The sequence below is a fragment of the Halichoeres trimaculatus genome, unplaced genomic scaffold (assembly GCF_033239565.1).
Source record: "Halichoeres trimaculatus isolate MK-OKI-2021-1 unplaced genomic scaffold, fHalTri1.1 fHalTri1_scaffold_10, whole genome shotgun sequence".
Lineage (NCBI taxonomy): Eukaryota > Metazoa > Chordata > Actinopteri > Labriformes > Labridae > Halichoeres > Halichoeres trimaculatus.
In genome coordinates, this window is record NW_027437187.1 from 4,979,026 (window position 1) to 4,997,889 (window position 18,864).

At 39.5% G+C, this 18,864-nt stretch overlaps 1 protein-coding gene across 16 annotated transcripts in view; it reads right to left on the bottom strand.

Moving 5' to 3' along the window:
* The window catches only part of mical3a (microtubule associated monooxygenase, calponin and LIM domain containing 3a), a 193,901-nt gene that overhangs the window by 133,240 nt on the left and 41,797 nt on the right, over positions 1 to 18,864 (bottom strand). For 15 of the 16 annotated variants that reach the window (XM_074677102.1, XM_074677101.1, XM_074677098.1 and 12 more), the window contains exon 2: positions 11,147 to 11,476. The gene's annotated coding sequence lies outside the window, so the exon portion shown is untranslated. Of the gene's footprint in view, positions 1 to 6,404; positions 6,582 to 11,146; positions 11,477 to 18,864 lie in introns of those variants that run through there. The other variant, XM_074677087.1, reaches the window with a different exon arrangement.

An 18,864-nucleotide genomic window follows, 5' to 3' on the forward strand; every position in this document is an offset into this window, starting at 1 on the left:
CCTCACAGGAAGAAGTATGATTGTGTAGCTCAGCTATAGTGTTCAAGGGTCAGCAGCAACGTAAACAGTCTCAGGGTGCCGGCCTCAGGAATGCGTTTGTCACACTGGCCTACTTCTGACCTGGGAGGTAGGAGAAACTGCCAAGAGGTAAGTATTTAATCCAGAGCTCTGAGCAGCAACCAAAGCAAATGGACTGGAGCCATACTGGATTGTAGTGTGCATGACTTCAACCAGTGGATTTGCTGTTTGTTCTCCAAATGAGAGCTGCAGCGGCGGTGTTTCTAAATAAAGACATTTACACAAGGAACGAAGGAGGAGTATAACTCATTCACAGTTCAGTGATCATCATAAGTTCTTACTGGGACTCAAAACTTCAGGAAAACAGGACGAGAAATGTGTTTTTTATCTTGAGTTTGTAACTTCCAGCTTTCAAAGCCGATACAGTTGTATTTAAACGGCCTTGATGATGTCTCAAAGCTTTCAACTTCACATGCAAGGACTGTTTCCACAGCAATACTCTGGTTATTTCATTGAATGCAACACTGACAAAGAGATACTCAGTCTCTTTGACGGTATCTTTAAAATCTGAGGTGGAAACAGGAAGTAAAAATGTCAAATTTTGAAACAAATCTATGTTTGAATGAGGCCTGCTGCAATATGAACCCTGATCATGAAAATTTGTAATGAATTACCAAAACATGTGGAACCTTTGGTAGAAAACTTTGGAGAGATGAGTTTTATTAGGAGAACTCCTGTTTTTTTTTTACCTCTATTTTATGATTTTATTTTCCCATTTTTATTGTTTCACCATTTTGTCTCTATCAACTGTTTCTTATATTTACCTTTCTGCTTTTATCATCTATTTTTTATCTTTTTAACTGAGCACTCTGTTACCTGCATAAAAAAAGTATCCTTCAAATAAAAATACTATTATCAGTAAAATATGTTTTTAAACATCAAGCGCGCACACAGTATTGTTCCGTCCTGTCAGCTCCACCGTTGACAGTGATGACCCCCTTCGTTACTACACTCAATCCTGGCTCAAGGTTGTAACCATTTAGCTCCTCCCATAACACCTTCAGGATATTTCCATTGACAGCACAGAGCAACAGTCCCATCTCAAACAGGCAGTGTGAAAGGGGCTGAAGTAAATGTTTTACTGGAAGAACTCACTGTAAGGAAATCAGATCGTTAGCGACATGTCATTAGCATTGAGTTACAGGCATCTTGCCTTTTAAGGACTCACTGCAGACTGGAGCTGCTACAATATGCATGTTGCTCTGACATCATCCAGAGCCAGCAAGTCTCTCTGATGAGTCAACACGGCAATAAACCTCTGGGCTAAACCTGTCAGCAGGGAAACGTGGAGCTGCTCATGACGCAGCAGGAGCTTCAGAGGACTTCCTTCCTTCTGTCCTTTCATCCCTCAGTGTTTCCTGAGCCCGGGTACTGTAAAGGTGGTGGGGGTCAGGGGGAGACAGGACTCTCCCTCTGACTGAGAGACAAAGCGGGGTCAGAGTGGCTCGACTTCACTTTCTATACTTCCTTCCACTAACGCAGAGGATGGGGTTGACAGTGCTAAACAAACACTGGTGTCAAATCTTCCTCTCAACTTTGACACTGGAAAGTGTTAGCATGTTGAGAATAGGGATGGGTTCCTTTCACATATGATACGATACAACACCGATGCCCAGTGCCTGGCAATACTGGTACTCAATGGTACTAATTTTCAGTTCTTTTGAATTTTTCTGTGGTAATAAATATTATTTTTTTATTAATAAAGTCATTCAATTCAACACATTTATTCTCAATGTATAAACTTGTAATGCTGTGTTCATGTCCAGCATGGAAAATCACCTACTCTTCCATCCTTCAGTCACATGGTACCTTCTCTTTTTTATTTTTTATTCTCTTTTTATTAGAGCATTTTAACAATTCATTTTAATATCATTTTAATATCTTGTCTTTAATTTTGCACCGCAAATTTTATCTTAAAATCTGTTTTTATCTTAAAATCTGTTTTTCAAATCTGTTTAAAAATCTGTTTTAAAATCTATTTTAATCTTTTGTTTGTTTTTTGTTGTTGTTTGTTTTATTGTATCTTTTTAATTAATCTCATTTTTAATTGAATTTTAATTGTTTTCTATAATTTGTTCTGCCTGTAAAGCACTTTGAATTGCATTGCTGAAATGTGCTATAGAAATAAACTTGCCTTGCCTTGCCTTCTCATTTTACATAAATCACTACTCAAGTACTACGGACAGAATTTGGTCAGTACCTATAAATGTACTTTATTCAGTACCCTCTAGTTGAGAATGGACCTTATGTCAAATTTGAACAGAGGAAACAGAATTGTGAAAGTGTTTGTCATTGAGTGAGGGACATATCTCAGTGTTGTTTTGGGGTACAGTCAAAATATAGAGATCCAAGACTCTTTTAGGAAGAAACTGGAGGTCCTCAACTAGTCCACTTCTATCAAAATAGTGTTTTTTATAACCAGTAAAATCTTTGAGTATTTCTACATATTTATACCACACAGAAATCAATAAACCAGAACAGAAATGACAGTAATGCAATAAAATCAAGGCAATATGTCTCATTGATGTGTAAGGGCTTGTGTCCATTGGTGACATTTTCTACTTGCTTTACAGCTGCAGCGACAAACTCCTGGGTCATGTTGATTTTTGATGTACACCTTATCACTTTCACAGATCTTGTCCCGCACATGTAGTAGTAGTAGTATTTTCTGAAAAGCTCATCCAGCTCTCTTCCAACAGCCATATTCATGTCACTCATTGTGAACATTGGTGCTGGATAATGTTTTGAAGGGCTGCTTCAAAGAGCTGTTTCTTCAGTGACAGTCTTTGTGTTGAAGGTCTCCCTTTTGTAGGTCTTCAGAGCAAACAGTATTAATTTCAATCCATCTTATGATCATTTCTTCACAGAGGCTTTAGTTTGAGGAAATCTTTTCAAAAACAATGAAAGTGAATCATGACCTGGCACTAGCAGAAGCTCAAGGACTTAACTGTACCTCAAAGAAATTAGTCAGGAAACTTTCTCTTTGGCCATGGCTGTGGACAAGAGTTAATAGCACAAGTGCAGGCATGAGGGAAAAGTGACATGAACGGGTGTTGCAGAGTTCCAAAGGTTTAACTTTTTTTAACTCAGAGCAGAGACAAAAATTTGCTGAGGCTAAGGTATTCCTCTGCTTGAGATGCTGGGTGCCGAATTCCTTAACTGCTCAAGTTTGGTGTAAAATAGAGATGAAAAAAAAAAAAAGATGCCAAATCTGGGGGGGAAAAGTACACAGGTAGTGGACACAGGCCCTAATCTAAAATGTCCGTAGTTCTATATGAATTGCCATTTCAACTTTTAATAGCTTGACTGCAATTCAGATATTTTAATATTCAATTTTTCCTTTGTCAGAACAAAAACTTTCAGATTCTTTCTTTCATTTATCATCACTAGCGGCACTTTGACATCAAAGAAGGCTAAAATGGGAGTTTTTCCTAGAAAGATAGTTACTAGATTGTTAATCTTGGATTAGAAAAATGATGTTTTTGTTATCTTATTGTTTAATTTAACTAAGAAAAAGAATTACAAGTATCTCCAGCATCCAGTCAAGCTCAAATGTAAAATGTAATTTATCATTTTAATTCTAAAAGGCATTTACTTTTGTATTTTTGAGAAATGACCAATAGGGATGGGTGCCGATTGGGTACCGGGTACCAATTCATATAAAACCCAGAGGCACCATGTTTAGGGGTTTAAACACATCTTTGTGACTGTGAGGGAGTGGAAGAGTAGGCAATTTTCCATACTGGACATGAACACAGCATCGTACGTTCATATACTGAAGTATTAGCAAAATTGAAAAATAAAAAAAGATTTTTTTATTCAACAAATTTATATCTATTTCCACATAACGCATAAAAGTACCAAAAATAGGTACTGTTGGGTACCGGTACCAACTGCCAGGTACTGGGCATCAGGATTATATCGTTTCAAATGTGAAAGGAACCTATCCCTAATGACCAACACCAGGTTGTCTTCAGTGTCTGATTTGTTTACATCTGCATCCCTGTGAGATCATGTGAGGACACACATGTGCTCACTCTGGCACACACTGCACCTGAATAACATCCTGAACGGAGGGATTTGTTATTATTGTAATATCATGTTTGTGTTCATCTCTGTGATCCGTGAAAAGAATATTTGTGAAGTGATGCGTTTAATTCCTATGACCTGAGGTTACTTCTACTCCTCTGACCCTGCTCCTCTCTGGAAGCCAGACTGAAGCCATCTGCAGTTCCTTCTTGTGCTGAGTCAGCGTCAAAACAAACATCCTCCACCCACTCTGCTCCACATCCTGATCTCTTCATAAAAAAACAGCGAGTTATGATAACACGTGCAGCCTAACAGAGGTAGCACATCCAATTCAACGTCCCCCTGTCCTAAAAGAGATCATGTGACCTTTACAGAAGATGTCCAAAGTCTGACCGTGAATCTGCTACAGCCTCAAAAGAAGGCGCAGGAGCAGCAACAAAGGTCAATATCAGTGATCAATGGAACGAATGCTCCATCACTCCTCTGAGACAGGATAAGAGTCTTTGTCAGAAGAGACGCCCGTCAGGTCAGGACCTCAGCGCTCCATTTAACTCCAGACTGAGGCTTGTTGCTGTGTGACGTATGGTCCAATGTGGGTCAGTCTTAGAAATATATATTGTTATTGTTGCTGAGGTCAGAGAGCAGGCAGTCAACACAAGCAAAGACAAACGCATCATATTAAATCATGAATCAGTCAGTGACAGTCTGAGACTGGGGAGTTTGTGGCACCAACCTTTGGACACAAATCAGGCGTGTAAGTGCATCAAACAACGTGAGTCAGGTTATTGAAGAAGCATAGCATCTCCTTTTTATGCCTCCTGAGTGTTGAGCATCTGAATGACTGTGACAAAACAAACTGCTACAGTCGCTTCTTTTCATAAATACTAAAAACAGAGACAGAGAGACTATCAAGGTCACGCTGTTTCTTTAACTGGAAAAGTTGCTGCATTGCCTTTGCAGAAAAAAGCTTGGTTCCAAACACAGTATAAATAAATTAACATTGCAGTTAAACGTTGTGGCTCAGCTAATTGTAGAATTTAAGTCACAATTAAAAAAATATATGCTTCATACGGGGAGCCTTTTGTGATTTTATCCATATTTAAGTTCTTTTGGAGTTGGCTTTGGAGTTTGCTTTGGAAAAATGTTATGCACTTAAACTTGTGATATCTTCCAGTCTCTGTTTTGTTTTGTTTTTCAAATAAGTTTAGTGAGTTCTCTTGAAATAGCTTCAAGGATGTAACTGATTTTTTTTTTCCTGATTTTTCAATTTATTTCATTTTTTTTAATGAATTTTTTGGGAAAAAATCCACTCAGAACTCCTTTGTCCTGGAAAAGTCTGTGTTTTCCTCCAGTTTTGAATCTCACAGCACTGTAACTGTTTATGGCAACTGGCACTGATACTTGCTTATGTAAGTTGGAATAATTTCATGTTATTATAGAATTTTTCAATTTCATTTAATTACAAAAATAACATTTTTAGAACATCCTACAAGCATTGCCTGTAGGTTAAATCACATTACAACCAGGTTCTGGTAAGAGTAATATAGTTTTAAGATTAGATAAAAGACAATTGATCCATTCATTTTTATATATATATATATATATATATATATATATATATATATATATATATATATATATATATATATATTTATCATTAAATGATTATTTGAAAACCACAATTCATTCCTTGCAAAGACAACAACCTTCAAATAACTATTTGGTGACGATATTTTGACACCTTCCAGAGAAATCGTGAACATTTAAAAAAGTTTTGCAGTTATATTTAGATAATATTAAAATTAAGTTGTAAAAGTATTATACTATCATGTGAAATCACGATTTCAACTTGTCATTGTGATGAAGGCAGAGATGTTAGCATGTCCTTGTCAATAAATGACAATAAACCTTGGATTCATCCACGAAATAAAGACACACTGTAATGTGCTCTCACATCTGATAATATAATGAAGACAGGGATATTTTAATTTGACTAACGAGGAATGAATGTGTCCACATTCCACAGGCTGTCCTTACCCATCTGTGACTGAGCTGTACTGTGTAATAAAGCGAGCCTGCCAGATGACCACTGATGCACCATTACAGCACAGTGCATGTGCCGGGCAGATAAAATATCTGATTTATTACAGCATCATGTCGTTAAATCGTTAGCTGCTCTATTAAAACCACTGACTGTGACATTCCCAAACGTGTGCAGAGGTGCAGCCCGTGGATCCAGGGTAACGTAAAAAATGCACCGTGTTTGTCAAGCGACCGAGAGCAGCGTCCGTCCTTACCTTTTCATCGATTGTCTCTATAATCCAAGTACATAATCCGTCAATAAATCCATGTTCGTGGGTAGATCCAGATTTGAAGGTAAAATCCACAGTTAGGATGAATAATTAAAGTGGGTAATGCTTGTTCAGTCCAGAGCACGGAGCCACACCGCAGAGGAGAAGGCGCAACTTGAAACTGACAGAGAGGGATCGGGAGCGACCATTGTGACCAGGAGAAGGGGGGGCAGGCACGTCTAAAAATAACAACACGGTACGAAAACACGACAAGCGTTTCAACATCAGGAATTCCCCCCTGGAAAATAAATATGACCGAGAACCTTTACTTGTATTAAGATTACAATGAGTTCTGTGAAAATTAATCTGGATTTATGTGAAAACAGAAGGTAAAATCCCCCCTACGGTTCATTCGAGTGGTCCTGCGTGTTTTAACTCAGTTTAATCCGATTGGTCTCTTCCAGGGTGACGCAGCACTACTGCTGCCTTCACATGGTGTCAGAAACATTAAAACTGCTTCACACAGCAGCGAGTGGCGGGAGGGATTTTTACACCATGGGCATTTTAAAGAAATTGTGTAAAACTCACATTTGTTCTAGAGTATTTTTCGATAACTTTCTTAATCTTTCAAATATTAAACTGACTTAACAGGAGAGATTAGAAATGGTTAGTGAAAAATACTGATGTTCCTAAAGTAAGCTTAATGATCAGCTAAATGAGTGACTATCAGCATTGACTGAGCATGACAATGATCAATGACAAACAAGTCAATTCCTGTATCCCAAAATTATCTCAGTTCACATTAGGATTGAATCACAGCTACTGTCTGAAGCCCTGAGGCTGCATTATTTGCTGATTAGCTCAGTTATCAGTGTAATTCAGTCCGCACCTCCCGCGGTTTTATATGACCTCTGTATAGCACAGATAGGCAGCACTAAAATCAGGGTTGAGCCTAGTATCACGTTGCGTGACATCCCTCACAATCATTTTGTTGTGTCTGTCTGCTGTGTCTTTCCCACTGCATGAAATCATGAAGAATAGCCTATAATTCCCATTGAATTCCTAAACCCATTTGTTTATTTTCCAACAAAAGCACGGACGTGGATTGCGCCGTGGCTTCAGAGGGGCTGAAGTTTGCCTTACTGGAAAAACCACTCTAGATTACAACTTGGGAAAATTATAACTTTCAAACAATCACTTTCAAATGGCAGGCATCACATGGAAAACAGTATGGAGAGTCTCTGGCTGCTTCCCACAGACAGAAATATGCCTCCCTGATACACTGCTTTGTTCTGTCTCAATCACGACACAATCCAAGACTTATGCTCGTGCCACAATGGCATATTGTAAATGTAAACAGCTGAGCAATCCGCGCTGCAAATCCACAGGTCCTTTACGAAGCTGTAATCATCATCCTGCAGAAACGTTCTTGGTTAATTCAAAGGAAATGCCAATGAAATGCCAGCTTTGTTCCAAAACCCACTCAAATGCCAAAGTCAGTGCAGCCCATGTATGCCAAAACTAACAACTGAATCACAACAAATACACCGTGCAATCTCAAAATGGGGCTTTATGAGAAAATGTCATCTTCTTTAATCAGTAATAGGCTTATGTTTTGTTTTCAACCACATGGCTTTGCTTGATCAGGAGGGAGGAGCCCTTCTGCTGCTATCAGCTCTCTGAGTCTCTCGCTGTGAGATTTAAGAAAGGCAGACACATTCCTACTGTCTCCTCCTGTCAGTGGACAGATATGCAGGTGTGGCTGGTTTAAGGTAGCACAACCACACACACGAACGCACAGGTATTTGTAATCTCTGTCAAACACGCTGCGTAAACCTCAGCTTCAACAAAGACACGTGGAAGGATGAGTGAGACAACTTTTTTGTTGTTCCTTCAACAGAGTTCATTCCAGTGATTTAAAAAGCCTTAAAACAAACATCTTTCTGCCTGTGTGTGTTTGTTTTTTTCATAAACTTAACCAGGAAAAGCTTCACTGAGAATAGAAATCTCTTTCAAGAGAGTCCTGACACAAAAAGCAGCAGCACATTCATCAACACAGGTCAACATATCCTGGATAGAGGGAAGTCTTAAATCAAAGCATCTACAATCAGAAACATCTCCCTCTCAGGGTTTCTTCCTGTTTAAAAAAGATTTAAAGCTTTAAAAAGTAAGATTTACAACCTTTACCTCCTTCCCAAGACCCAGTTCCTCCTACACAGACTCCAAGCCACGAGAATAGCCCATATCTAACCCCCCTCTTCCCCCATGATGTGGTACACAGACAAAAGTAATGTTTCCCCTCACAATAACGTTTCACCCCAAAATGCAAAAATGCAGTGAAAAACGTTTATACAGAAACTCTGAGGGACTGAAATGCTGTAGTCAGCATGCCAGGCCTGTAGATGGCGCTATAACTGTCTCATCCCAAAAATGGCTTTAGGTAGATCTTCACCAAAGCAGAGTTGGGACGATTATCTGGTGTTTTGGTGAATACTAAAACCGCGTTTCCACAAAGCAGTCTGGTTTGGTTCAGTACGGTTTGGCACAGTTTGGTACAGTTAAGCCTGATCCCGTTAGCGTTTCCACAGCAAACTGTGCCCTCTCGTGGTAGGCGGCGTGTAAGCCAGATGCCAAAAGCCGCATCTTTTAAACAATAGCGTGACGCCGTAGCAGCGACACAGTTTACCCCACTAATAAATTCAACAAAGAAGAAAAACGCGACGCAGTAAACAAAGAGCATAGATGGAAGATGGGTTCAGTCTGACACCCATACAAAAGGGTCCCAAAATGTGGGACGGCTCGTCTCGGCTATTTTAGGATCAGTCCCGGGATAAGTCAGTAGAAACGCCACAAAATGCGCGCCGTACTGAAATGAACCGAACCAGTCTGCTTGGTGGAAACGCGGCTCAAGTGCAGACGTGGAGTAACAGATGCACATTTTGTTGAAAGACAGTCAGCAGATTCAGCAGATTCAGCAGATTCAGCAGCACAAGCACGACACGGTAGACCGCGACGATCGTAACAACGGTAGCAGATCGTGATGTCAGTGTTTCCACAGCAAACTCCATCTTGCTGTTTATATGGCAATGGTGGCTGCAGCGTTTCAGAAAAATCCACTGTGGAGGCTGTTTTGAAAGTTTGCGTTAAAGGTCAGCTAAAACTCTGTTTCTGTGTTGACGTGAGGCCGAAACGCAACAATACTTTTGGTTTCATCTTAAAACCGTTGTCGTGCAAACCCCTTAAGTCTTGCTTAGTGAAGTTTGTAGCTTCCAGCATGTTTCATGCCACTTCTTTCATAAAGAGATACTAGCTCTGAGCTGTAACTTACACAAACTGGTGGAGGTGAAACTGCAATTCATTCTACATATGAACACTTAATAAATTCTTCAGGACAGGCTGTCCCAAAGTTTCTCACTCACACAACAGTGTGAAGTTTTTCCCTCACAGACTGGTGGAGGGCTGTGTCTCATGAAGCAGGATATGACATAAAAAGGTCATTGTGGGATGTTATTAGCAGCACAAAGATAGCTCCAGGTATGTCATTTACATATTGTCCTCTCTGCCCTTTTAACCTTCAAATTTTCAAGCTCAGCCATGATGTCAGCCAGCTCACTCCAGCTCCTTAGGGAAACTGTACTTGAGAGGTGGCAGGTGAAAAACTCAGCTGTTTGTGTTCACACCTGCAGCTCTCCTTAAGAGTTTGGGAAAAAATTTGGGAGGTGAGGTGCATGTGTGAATACAGCCTTTATCAAGCGATCAGTGGACGCTTTGAGTCGGGCATCTTCTAAATTATGATGGATAGGTTTGACAGGATTTGTTCTGCAGTGCACTGTTTTCATTTTGGCTGTTTGTTTACAGTTGTTACATGTCTTCTGAAGCTTATAAAACATTCTGCCGTGGATAATTATTAGCTTGGCTCCAGACTCAGGTATTATGAAAACACGTAACCTCTCACTTCCTCCTGCAAACCTGTGTGACAGCATAATAGCTCCCAAAACAAGAGTTTCCTCACTTTATTTTTGGAGACACATTCACTGAGTTGGAAGACGAACAATCATTCCTGCGATTCAGGTTGTGAGGACACTTAAAATGTCGCTCTGTCTTATGTAACTGTAAATATGAACATTGCATCATCTCCCACATGTAATGCAACCCTCATACATGAGGTTCAGACCTGCGCTAATTAAAAACAGCAACATTTTGACTGTGAGAGGAGAGGAAAGATGGCTGTCTGCACCCCCACAAGCTTATTACACATGAGCTCTCAAATCAGAACAAGCTGCCCCAAATGAAGCGAACTGATTAGCTAATTAAAGAAACCACAGGGGGACGCAGGATGTCAACCGGGTCTGCTCGCGTGACAGTGAGAGGCAGAGGAAAGACGACAGGCAAGAGGACTGAGACCTGGAGTTAAGAGGACACGTCACACTGCCCAATCACAGAGTTTCAGCACATCACCAAACAGCTATTAATGTGTGTGTGTGTGAGCAGCTTGGTTCCCACCACGCCTCTGAGGTTTGTCAATAAGCATTCAGAGGATCAGAGGAAGCGTGCACACAAAGAGCTGTCTACCTAAGGTGAGGCAGGGTGCACTCATTACCAACATAACAAAGAGAATACACATGATGTCATCCCAGAAATCTCCAAAAGCATCTGCTGTATCACATTATAAAACAGATGACAATGGACTGCATCAGATCTCCATTCATTCAGAGGATTAAAGAGGGGAGTGAAGGTGAAGTACTCACTGTTCTGAGGGAAGACAGGCACAACCCGGCACTCCAGAAGGTATTCCTCCTCCTCCTCTGATTTCTTCTCTTTCTATTTTCTCCCCGGTCTCTCTCCCTCTGCCTCTCCTCCCGCCTTCTCCCCCTCTCTTCTCACCACAGCAAGATGCTGCCTGGACCAGTGCTCGCTGCCATGGTAACCAAGACTGGGGGGATTGTCACGTGACGGTCTCTCCCTGGGAGCTGATTGGTGGGTGTCCTGAAAGTGAGGAGGGAGGGATGGAGCTGGTGGAGGGGGTGATGTCACATGCCCACCGGTTCCCAGATGGGAGGGATCCTCACTCAGGCCGCCTGCGAGCGAAAAACAGACACAATGGGAGGCTTTTAAAGGTGGGGTTAGACTGAAGTGAGGCTTTTACTGCTCAGATCAGGAGAATTTCTACCCGGTGACAAATAAATAAAAATACAGAGTAGTGATGGAGAAAACAGCACTTTTATGTATTTATTTACAAAGCAATTAAAAACTCCCCCCTTATTTCTCAGTTCTACTTTTCTTTTATTGTCAGCAGCCTCCACAGATGCTCCCAGACATGTCTCATCCTACAAGACCCTAAAATTCTCAGACAGCTGCATGGGAGGATCTGCCTTAAATTTCTGAGCTGCTCGTGTTGGAATTTGTGCCAGAAAAGTTTCATCACTGTTAGTGATAATGCCACCGGGACAATCCAAAGTTACCTGAGGATATTTTAAATGCCTTTGCATCTGACTTGGAACTGAAGTGTTATTCTGCATGGAGAGAAAAGGTTTAAAAATGCATAAACATATTCCTTTTATCCCATCCTTAAAAGCAGTTTTGTATGGCTCGCAAATAGTTTTTTGTGTTTGATTAATTAATTTTTTAAATTATTATTATTATTATTATTTATCTTTTATTTTTTGAAGTACTATTCTTATTTTTGGTAGTGCTGCACTTTTTATTTGAATATATGTTATTATTATTATTATTATTATTATTATTATTATTATTATTATTATTTTTATTATTATTATTATTATTATTATTATTATTATTATCATTATTATTATTACCTCCACCAAGGAGGTTATGATTTTGGGGGGAGTTTATTTGTCTGTGAACAGCATAACTCAAAAAGTAACAAACAGATCCTGATGAAATTTTCAGGAAATCTTCAAAATGGGATAAGAAAATAGTGATTAAATTTTGGAGGTAATCTGGATCATTGTCTGGATCTAGAACGTTTTTAAAGGATTCTTTATCATTGTTAGATAGGGCTGTTTTCAACATATGTTTATATAACTCCACCATTGATGGTCAGATTGCTTTGCAAAACAATACAAGACAAGGTCACCATAATTTCTGATGGATGTTAAAGTACAATCCAGATCCTAGCAATATTCTGGATACCAAGATCCTGGATATGGAATTTTTTCTGGGTCATGATAATTTCCAACACTGTCAGGAAACAAATTATTGTACAAACCTGCAGCTAACACCAAATTGTAGCAGACAGTCAGCTGAAAGGGAGTATAACATTAAAGTAGGACTAAAGTGTTGGTGACAATCACAATATGCTTGTTGGAGGTCTGTGCTCCCTGAGTGCTTTTCCAGTTAATATTGTTGTTATTGTTGTTGATATTAGTTGTAGCAGAAGAAGTACTGTTATTATATCATTTGATTGTTAGCCATCATTATTGTTTTAGCTATTATTTCTAATATTGCTGTTATCAACAATAATAATGTGATTATCGTTATCACTATCAATATATTGAGGCATTATCAAAAGTTTGTCATTACTGTTATTGTTATCTTTGATGTTTCTCTTTTTGTTGTTGTTGTTTATTTATTTACTTGTCTTTTTTGTTTCCTTTTCTTATGTAGTCTTTGCCATTATGCTTACATTTTTGCCACACTTATCACTTCCATCACCACTTCACAACCCTTTCCTCTAAGTTTTTTGTTGCACATCTTAAAATTGTTATATATTTGTCTTATTTTTGTTTTCTTGTTCTTTTTTTAATGTTTTGTTGTTATACCTTTGCTCTTTAACCTTTCAGTTTTATGGGGTATCCTTTTTTTCTGTTTTACTCCCTCTCCCCTTCTTTAGTAAGTTTATATTTGACTCCTTTATCGTCATCTGCTACTCAACACCGCTGTCAGTGTGTTAGATAATGATCTCATTAATTTAAGCGTAACATTATATTGGTTTTAATACAAAGAAAAAATAAAGGACAACTGAATTAAAGTATGCTGCGTAAATACCAGAAATGTATATGTTTTGGAAAAGAATCAGGAATTGGAGGGTTACAGGAAAGACGCAAAGTGGAAATGTCCAAAATGTTTCTCATCTTTCTTCATGTTCATACCAATAAACCATAACATCAGACACAAACACTGTTTACATAGGGGAGATAAAGTCTTTACCTGTGACACTTGCACAAAAATAAATACATGCTTTCTGTATATTAGTAAAGTATATACTTTCTGTACTATGTAGATATGTTACTCTTTATGTAAATAATTGTTCCTGGGGCTAGTTTGTCTGCAAAATCTACAATTAGCCATTTAAAAAAAGCCTTCGCCATGAAGCCATGATGTTAGGAGGACAATGAAAAATGGCAGCTGTAACTCAGTGGTAGAGTCGGTCGTCTCTTAGGTGAGAGGTCATGGGTTCAATTCCAGTTCTGCAGTCATATGTGAAACGACCTCGGGCAAGACACTGAACCCCAACGTCGCTCCTGCTGTTGTTCTCCCTGTCTGTGAATGAAATGAACTAATACTAATGGTCCCCTATTGTAGTAGTCTCTGCCAAATGAATGAGTGAATTTGCCTAGCAGTGAATAACACTCTGAGTGCTCAGAAATACTGAGAAAGCTCAGTGGAAGCACAAGCTCATTTACCAAAAATGAAGTAAATAAACATAAAAAATAAGGCTTTTTGTTCCTCTTGGCATATCATAGTTGAGCTCATACTCCTCACCTTGATGGCAGGGACACCACTGCACTTTTGAAAAGTGTATTACCCTTTGAAAACACTCTGAGACAAAACAGTTATCTGCTTTTATTGTCAAAGGGAATTAAATATGAAATTAGGTTATGTACAATTTTGTAAATAAAAGAGTATTAGAGCATATCTATAGCTACTTATTTCATTGAATCATTCAGCATGATATGTGGCATCTTCAAAAAGATTTCAGGACATGACAGAACAGAATGCTAAAGGCTGTCGTGTCTTCAGCAGTTTCTGACTCATTCTGAGTAAAAGGAGCAAATTCAAACCTGATCTTTTTACCATCTCAGTTAGATCTTAGGCACAGACAGTAACAAAAGATCAGGGGATTAAAAACCCCGTCCACCGAGCGGTTCATTTCGGTACGCATTCTGTGCGTTGTCCCGTGATTAAAACTGGGACAGTTCCCCCTGTGCCCTCCCACTTTTGGGTACCCTTCTGTTGGGGAACCAGACACACCAATCCAACCTCAAGAGGTGGAGCTAGAAACACTGCAGTCTGTTGATTAGTCGAAGGGATTGTCACTTCCTGTGCAACAGCGGTACTTAACTCTGCCATGTCTAAATCTCCAGTAGACTTTGTGAAAATAACCGTTTTCATGTTTGGATGTCTTACTCTTTGTTTACTGCGTTGTGTTTTTCTTCTTTGTTGGGTTTATAAGTGCGGTACACTGTGTCACACTGCTTTGGCGTCACGCTGTTATGTAGCTGACATGGCTATCAGCATCCAGCTCACACATGGCCAAGGGCGTAACTGGCTGTAGAAACACAAAGAGGGTCAGGCTTTACTGATCCAGCCTGTACCAAACTGTACTGATACCACTTGGTGGAAACAGGGCTTGAGGTAATTTAAGATAAGCCACCGCCTCACAGCTAAGCATACAGGTGCAGACAACTGCATGGCATTAAGCATTATCTTGGTTAGTGAGATAGATAGTAACTGACAGCAATGAAGACTTTGGCACTAATTGCATCTGAAAAATGGCATTTTTTTCATAGTTTATATGGTTTAAAACACATGAGTGGGGTTTGTTGATGGATGCTCCCTGGTATAACTGTGTACACAGTTGATGATTATTCCAATAAACAAATGGAATGAATGCTTCTGCTCCAGGGGCTTGTATGCAAAAATAGCACAAGCGTTGCACACCATCTGAGTGCAACTTGACCAGCTGGCCTTACACACTTTAACCTCTCCTACAGGAGCTGCAGATAGGGATATAATTAGAGCTGCAGAAACCAGGCACACTGCATATTTTCACACAGTTTGCCTTTTACATGCAAAGCAAAATGAAAGACTTCTTGGTCACAGCAACATATACTACCGAGTCTGTTTCTGCTCCTGCTGATAAAAACTAAATGACCTGACTGTATTTCCTGAATTAGAAGAATTTATTTCGTCACAGTCTTAGCTGTACGTGCAGCTTACAGAGCTATAGAACACAAAACCTACACAGTGCCATGTGTGTGTGCATGAACAGCCTGTTTGTTTTAATTGCATAATGATCAGCGTCCTGCTGCTGCACATGTTACAGGCGTTTACAGGCTCGAAAGTTTGAGAGAAACTTGGCAGCAGTGACAGAGGCACTTAGCTGCTGAGTGAAAGAGAGGGAAAAAAAAACTTCCCATGTTCATTTGGACTGTAAGAGATTTCAGAAAAAGAGCCTGAGTGTGTTACGGACCATTTGAGCGAAAGTAGGTCTCTGTCAATTTCACGCTCATTCCCAATGATGACAGGAGTAATCTTGGGCCAGGCTTGTTGTCCAGACTGGTTGTGTAATGCTCTGGGATTGATCCAGTTAAGCCTGAGATGAGAAATGTTCTGGCAGAATGTTTTCGAGCTGATGTCATGAGTGGACTTTAAGGATCTCAGAAGTATGTCTCACTGGCCTCAAGTTCTCAGAGTAGGTGACAATCTTTTCTTTTTAATCAAACCTTCCTGCTGCAGGAAATTTAGAACAATCAGTCATCCTCAATATCAAAAAACGTTGCCCGTCCATGTTATGATAAAGATACTTTTGGAGCCCTGAGTGGCACATTTCTGAACAAAAGATTACAGAGAACACAAAAACAATGGCACATCTGTTTGCTAATAATGTGGCTAACATTAGCAGAGCTAACACCACCAACCATCAGGCCTACTTGCAGGTTAATGCTTGTTACTCATAGCTCTGGTTGAGTGGTTATATGTCAGTTTTACCAGCATACAAACACCCAACACACAGCTTTATATCCATTTACTAGATATAAATACTAACAAACTACACAGTTCTACCAGATCACATCTGTCAGCTGTGTTTTTTTAGATCCAGGTTGTAGAGCATTATATTATTCTAGCCGGAGCCATTAAGCTACAGGTCCTGCTATCAAAAATCTCTGCACAACATCTTAAGCTGTGTTTCTTTAGTGGAAACAGGTTCTATATTTAGTTCAAGGTAGTGAATTCATTTGGTTATAATTTTTGCTGAATGGCCTTAGTTATTGTCTTACTGCCCTCTACCTGTCTGGTTGTCTTTTACCTGTATGTTTTTCTCCATACCTAATCATGCTGTTTTGTATTATTTACTTAGGCCTTCAGTCCCACAGACGAAAAGCAGAGAAACTGGGCAATGTTTTAACAGGAACTTTAACAGGAACCAAACCGTGATGTGCTCAAGCACGATTGCCCCCTCACAGCGCTGTTTCCCTGCTGGAGAGTACGACCAACATTACATTACCCCAATATGAACCAGACTTCAGCAGGTGTCATACACACCCATGGCCCACCTATGTCATCGTGAAGCATCTGTTTAGACGAAGCGAGACCTCATCGGAGTCAGCGCGATGAGACGTAAAGAGCACTGCTACAACTTCAGAGACTTTTTGACTAATAGTAAGTTGTTCTGGTAAGCCACAGTCTTCCAACACCCCACTATTGTTCAAAATGATTGTCAAAAGGAGCAGTCATGACGATCACACGTCCCTTCGACATGACGATACACACTGTCTGTGTGCACATGCTTGTGCTTGTGCATGAAGTGTACCGTGCTGAAGCACGGCACACTTGAGGTCACACTGGCCAAAGGAACTGGGCTTAAGGGTTGAAGCGCACTTAAGCACGGTACAGTTTGCCTGAGTGACCATGTCCTTAAAGGCTCCTGGACTCTTTAGTTGAAACACAGTGTAAGACTCGACCCAAGACCTCCACTGTGGGTCTACAACAGTAAAATTACTACTTTTTATAAGTGACTAATTATACTCTTTTCAACTGACAACAGCGTGTGATTGTTTTAGCTTGATGTGCTCACCCTTAATCTCAAGATAAAACAACTGATTATAACCCGTTATGATGTAAGAAAAGACTTTGTTATGTCACAATGTTGTGATAAATTGATCTGTCTAAATTGGTGGATGATCTTTGATGAAACAATTGTGGAGTGACTGATTGTTTCCACCTTGTGTATGCAGTCTGTGTCTCTCTTTATCCTGTATGTGTCTGTCTTGTCTTCTAAGTTTCCAGAGGTCTTTGTCTTGTTTTGTTGATTTTTTTTTGTTAAGCTACTCCTGGAAGCCAGTTGATTACAGGATTTTTTTTATTGTTACTTCCCCTGCCTGGTTTTCTCTCGTGTCGCTGCGACTTTGTAACATTACTTTTTTTCATTTGATCTGTGATTTTCTTTTAAAACACCATCTTGTGTTTCAACTCTAATAAAAAGCTTCTTTTGTTGAAACCTTTGAGTCATGGACCTGAGTCTTAGGATAGGCTTTGGTCATTTTTATCCTGAAACAACAAGATAAGTTGGTCAAGATCTCTTTAAAAACAGACGTGAATTACTCTTCCAGGGGAAACAGAGCAGATCAAAAGAATGGAAACATAAAGACTCCCTTTGAATAAACTTTTAAATTAAGAGGAAACAAAGAAATCAGTAATATGTGAAAGGTTCAAAGCACTATTTGTTTTCAAGATCAGATTGGAAGCAGAAGTTGAGGAACAGGAAAAAAACACCAGTAACACCCAGCCGTCCTCTGTGTTTGGTTTGGTTAGAAGCATTTCGTTTACACCAAACACTCACTCTGACCTTTTATTGTTGTGTGTGTGGGTTTTTTTACACTCTTATGTTTTGTTTTGTATTTTTTTTTACATTGAAAGTGTAAAGAGTGTAAAGGTATCTTTTTGTTTGGCATTTTTATTCCTATAGTACAGAAATAGACTCTGACATTTTGACTCAAGGCTCAGCTGGACAAAAATAATCTGGACACCTGTCACGTTTAGGCAAGTCTCCATAAACACATGAACACCCCCACACACACACACAGGTCAACACCTGAGTTTATACCTGTTTCCATTGTGAATATCCAACATGGTGCGACTTATTACGTTCTTGTTTTTCAGCTTTTTTCCTCTTCCCTTGTGTTACTGTTGTAGGACTGTAGTAGAAATGCCGTCCAGTCATTAAAAATGTAGCTTTGTCAGGATGTCTATGCATTATGCAACCACTTTTCTTCTAATGCTATAACTGGGCAGTGAGCTTCATTAATAAAACATGCAGCGCTGTCTCCAGAGCCATCTGTTTCTCCACACCCAGCAGACACAGCACACGCTGAGGTGTGACTGACTTTCTGTCGTAATATCCAGTGATGACACACTCTGCTGTATTACCCCAGAGGTAAATCACCCCACATGTTTTGCTAAAAGAAATCATTCATAAAAAGCATAAACATATTTTAAAAAA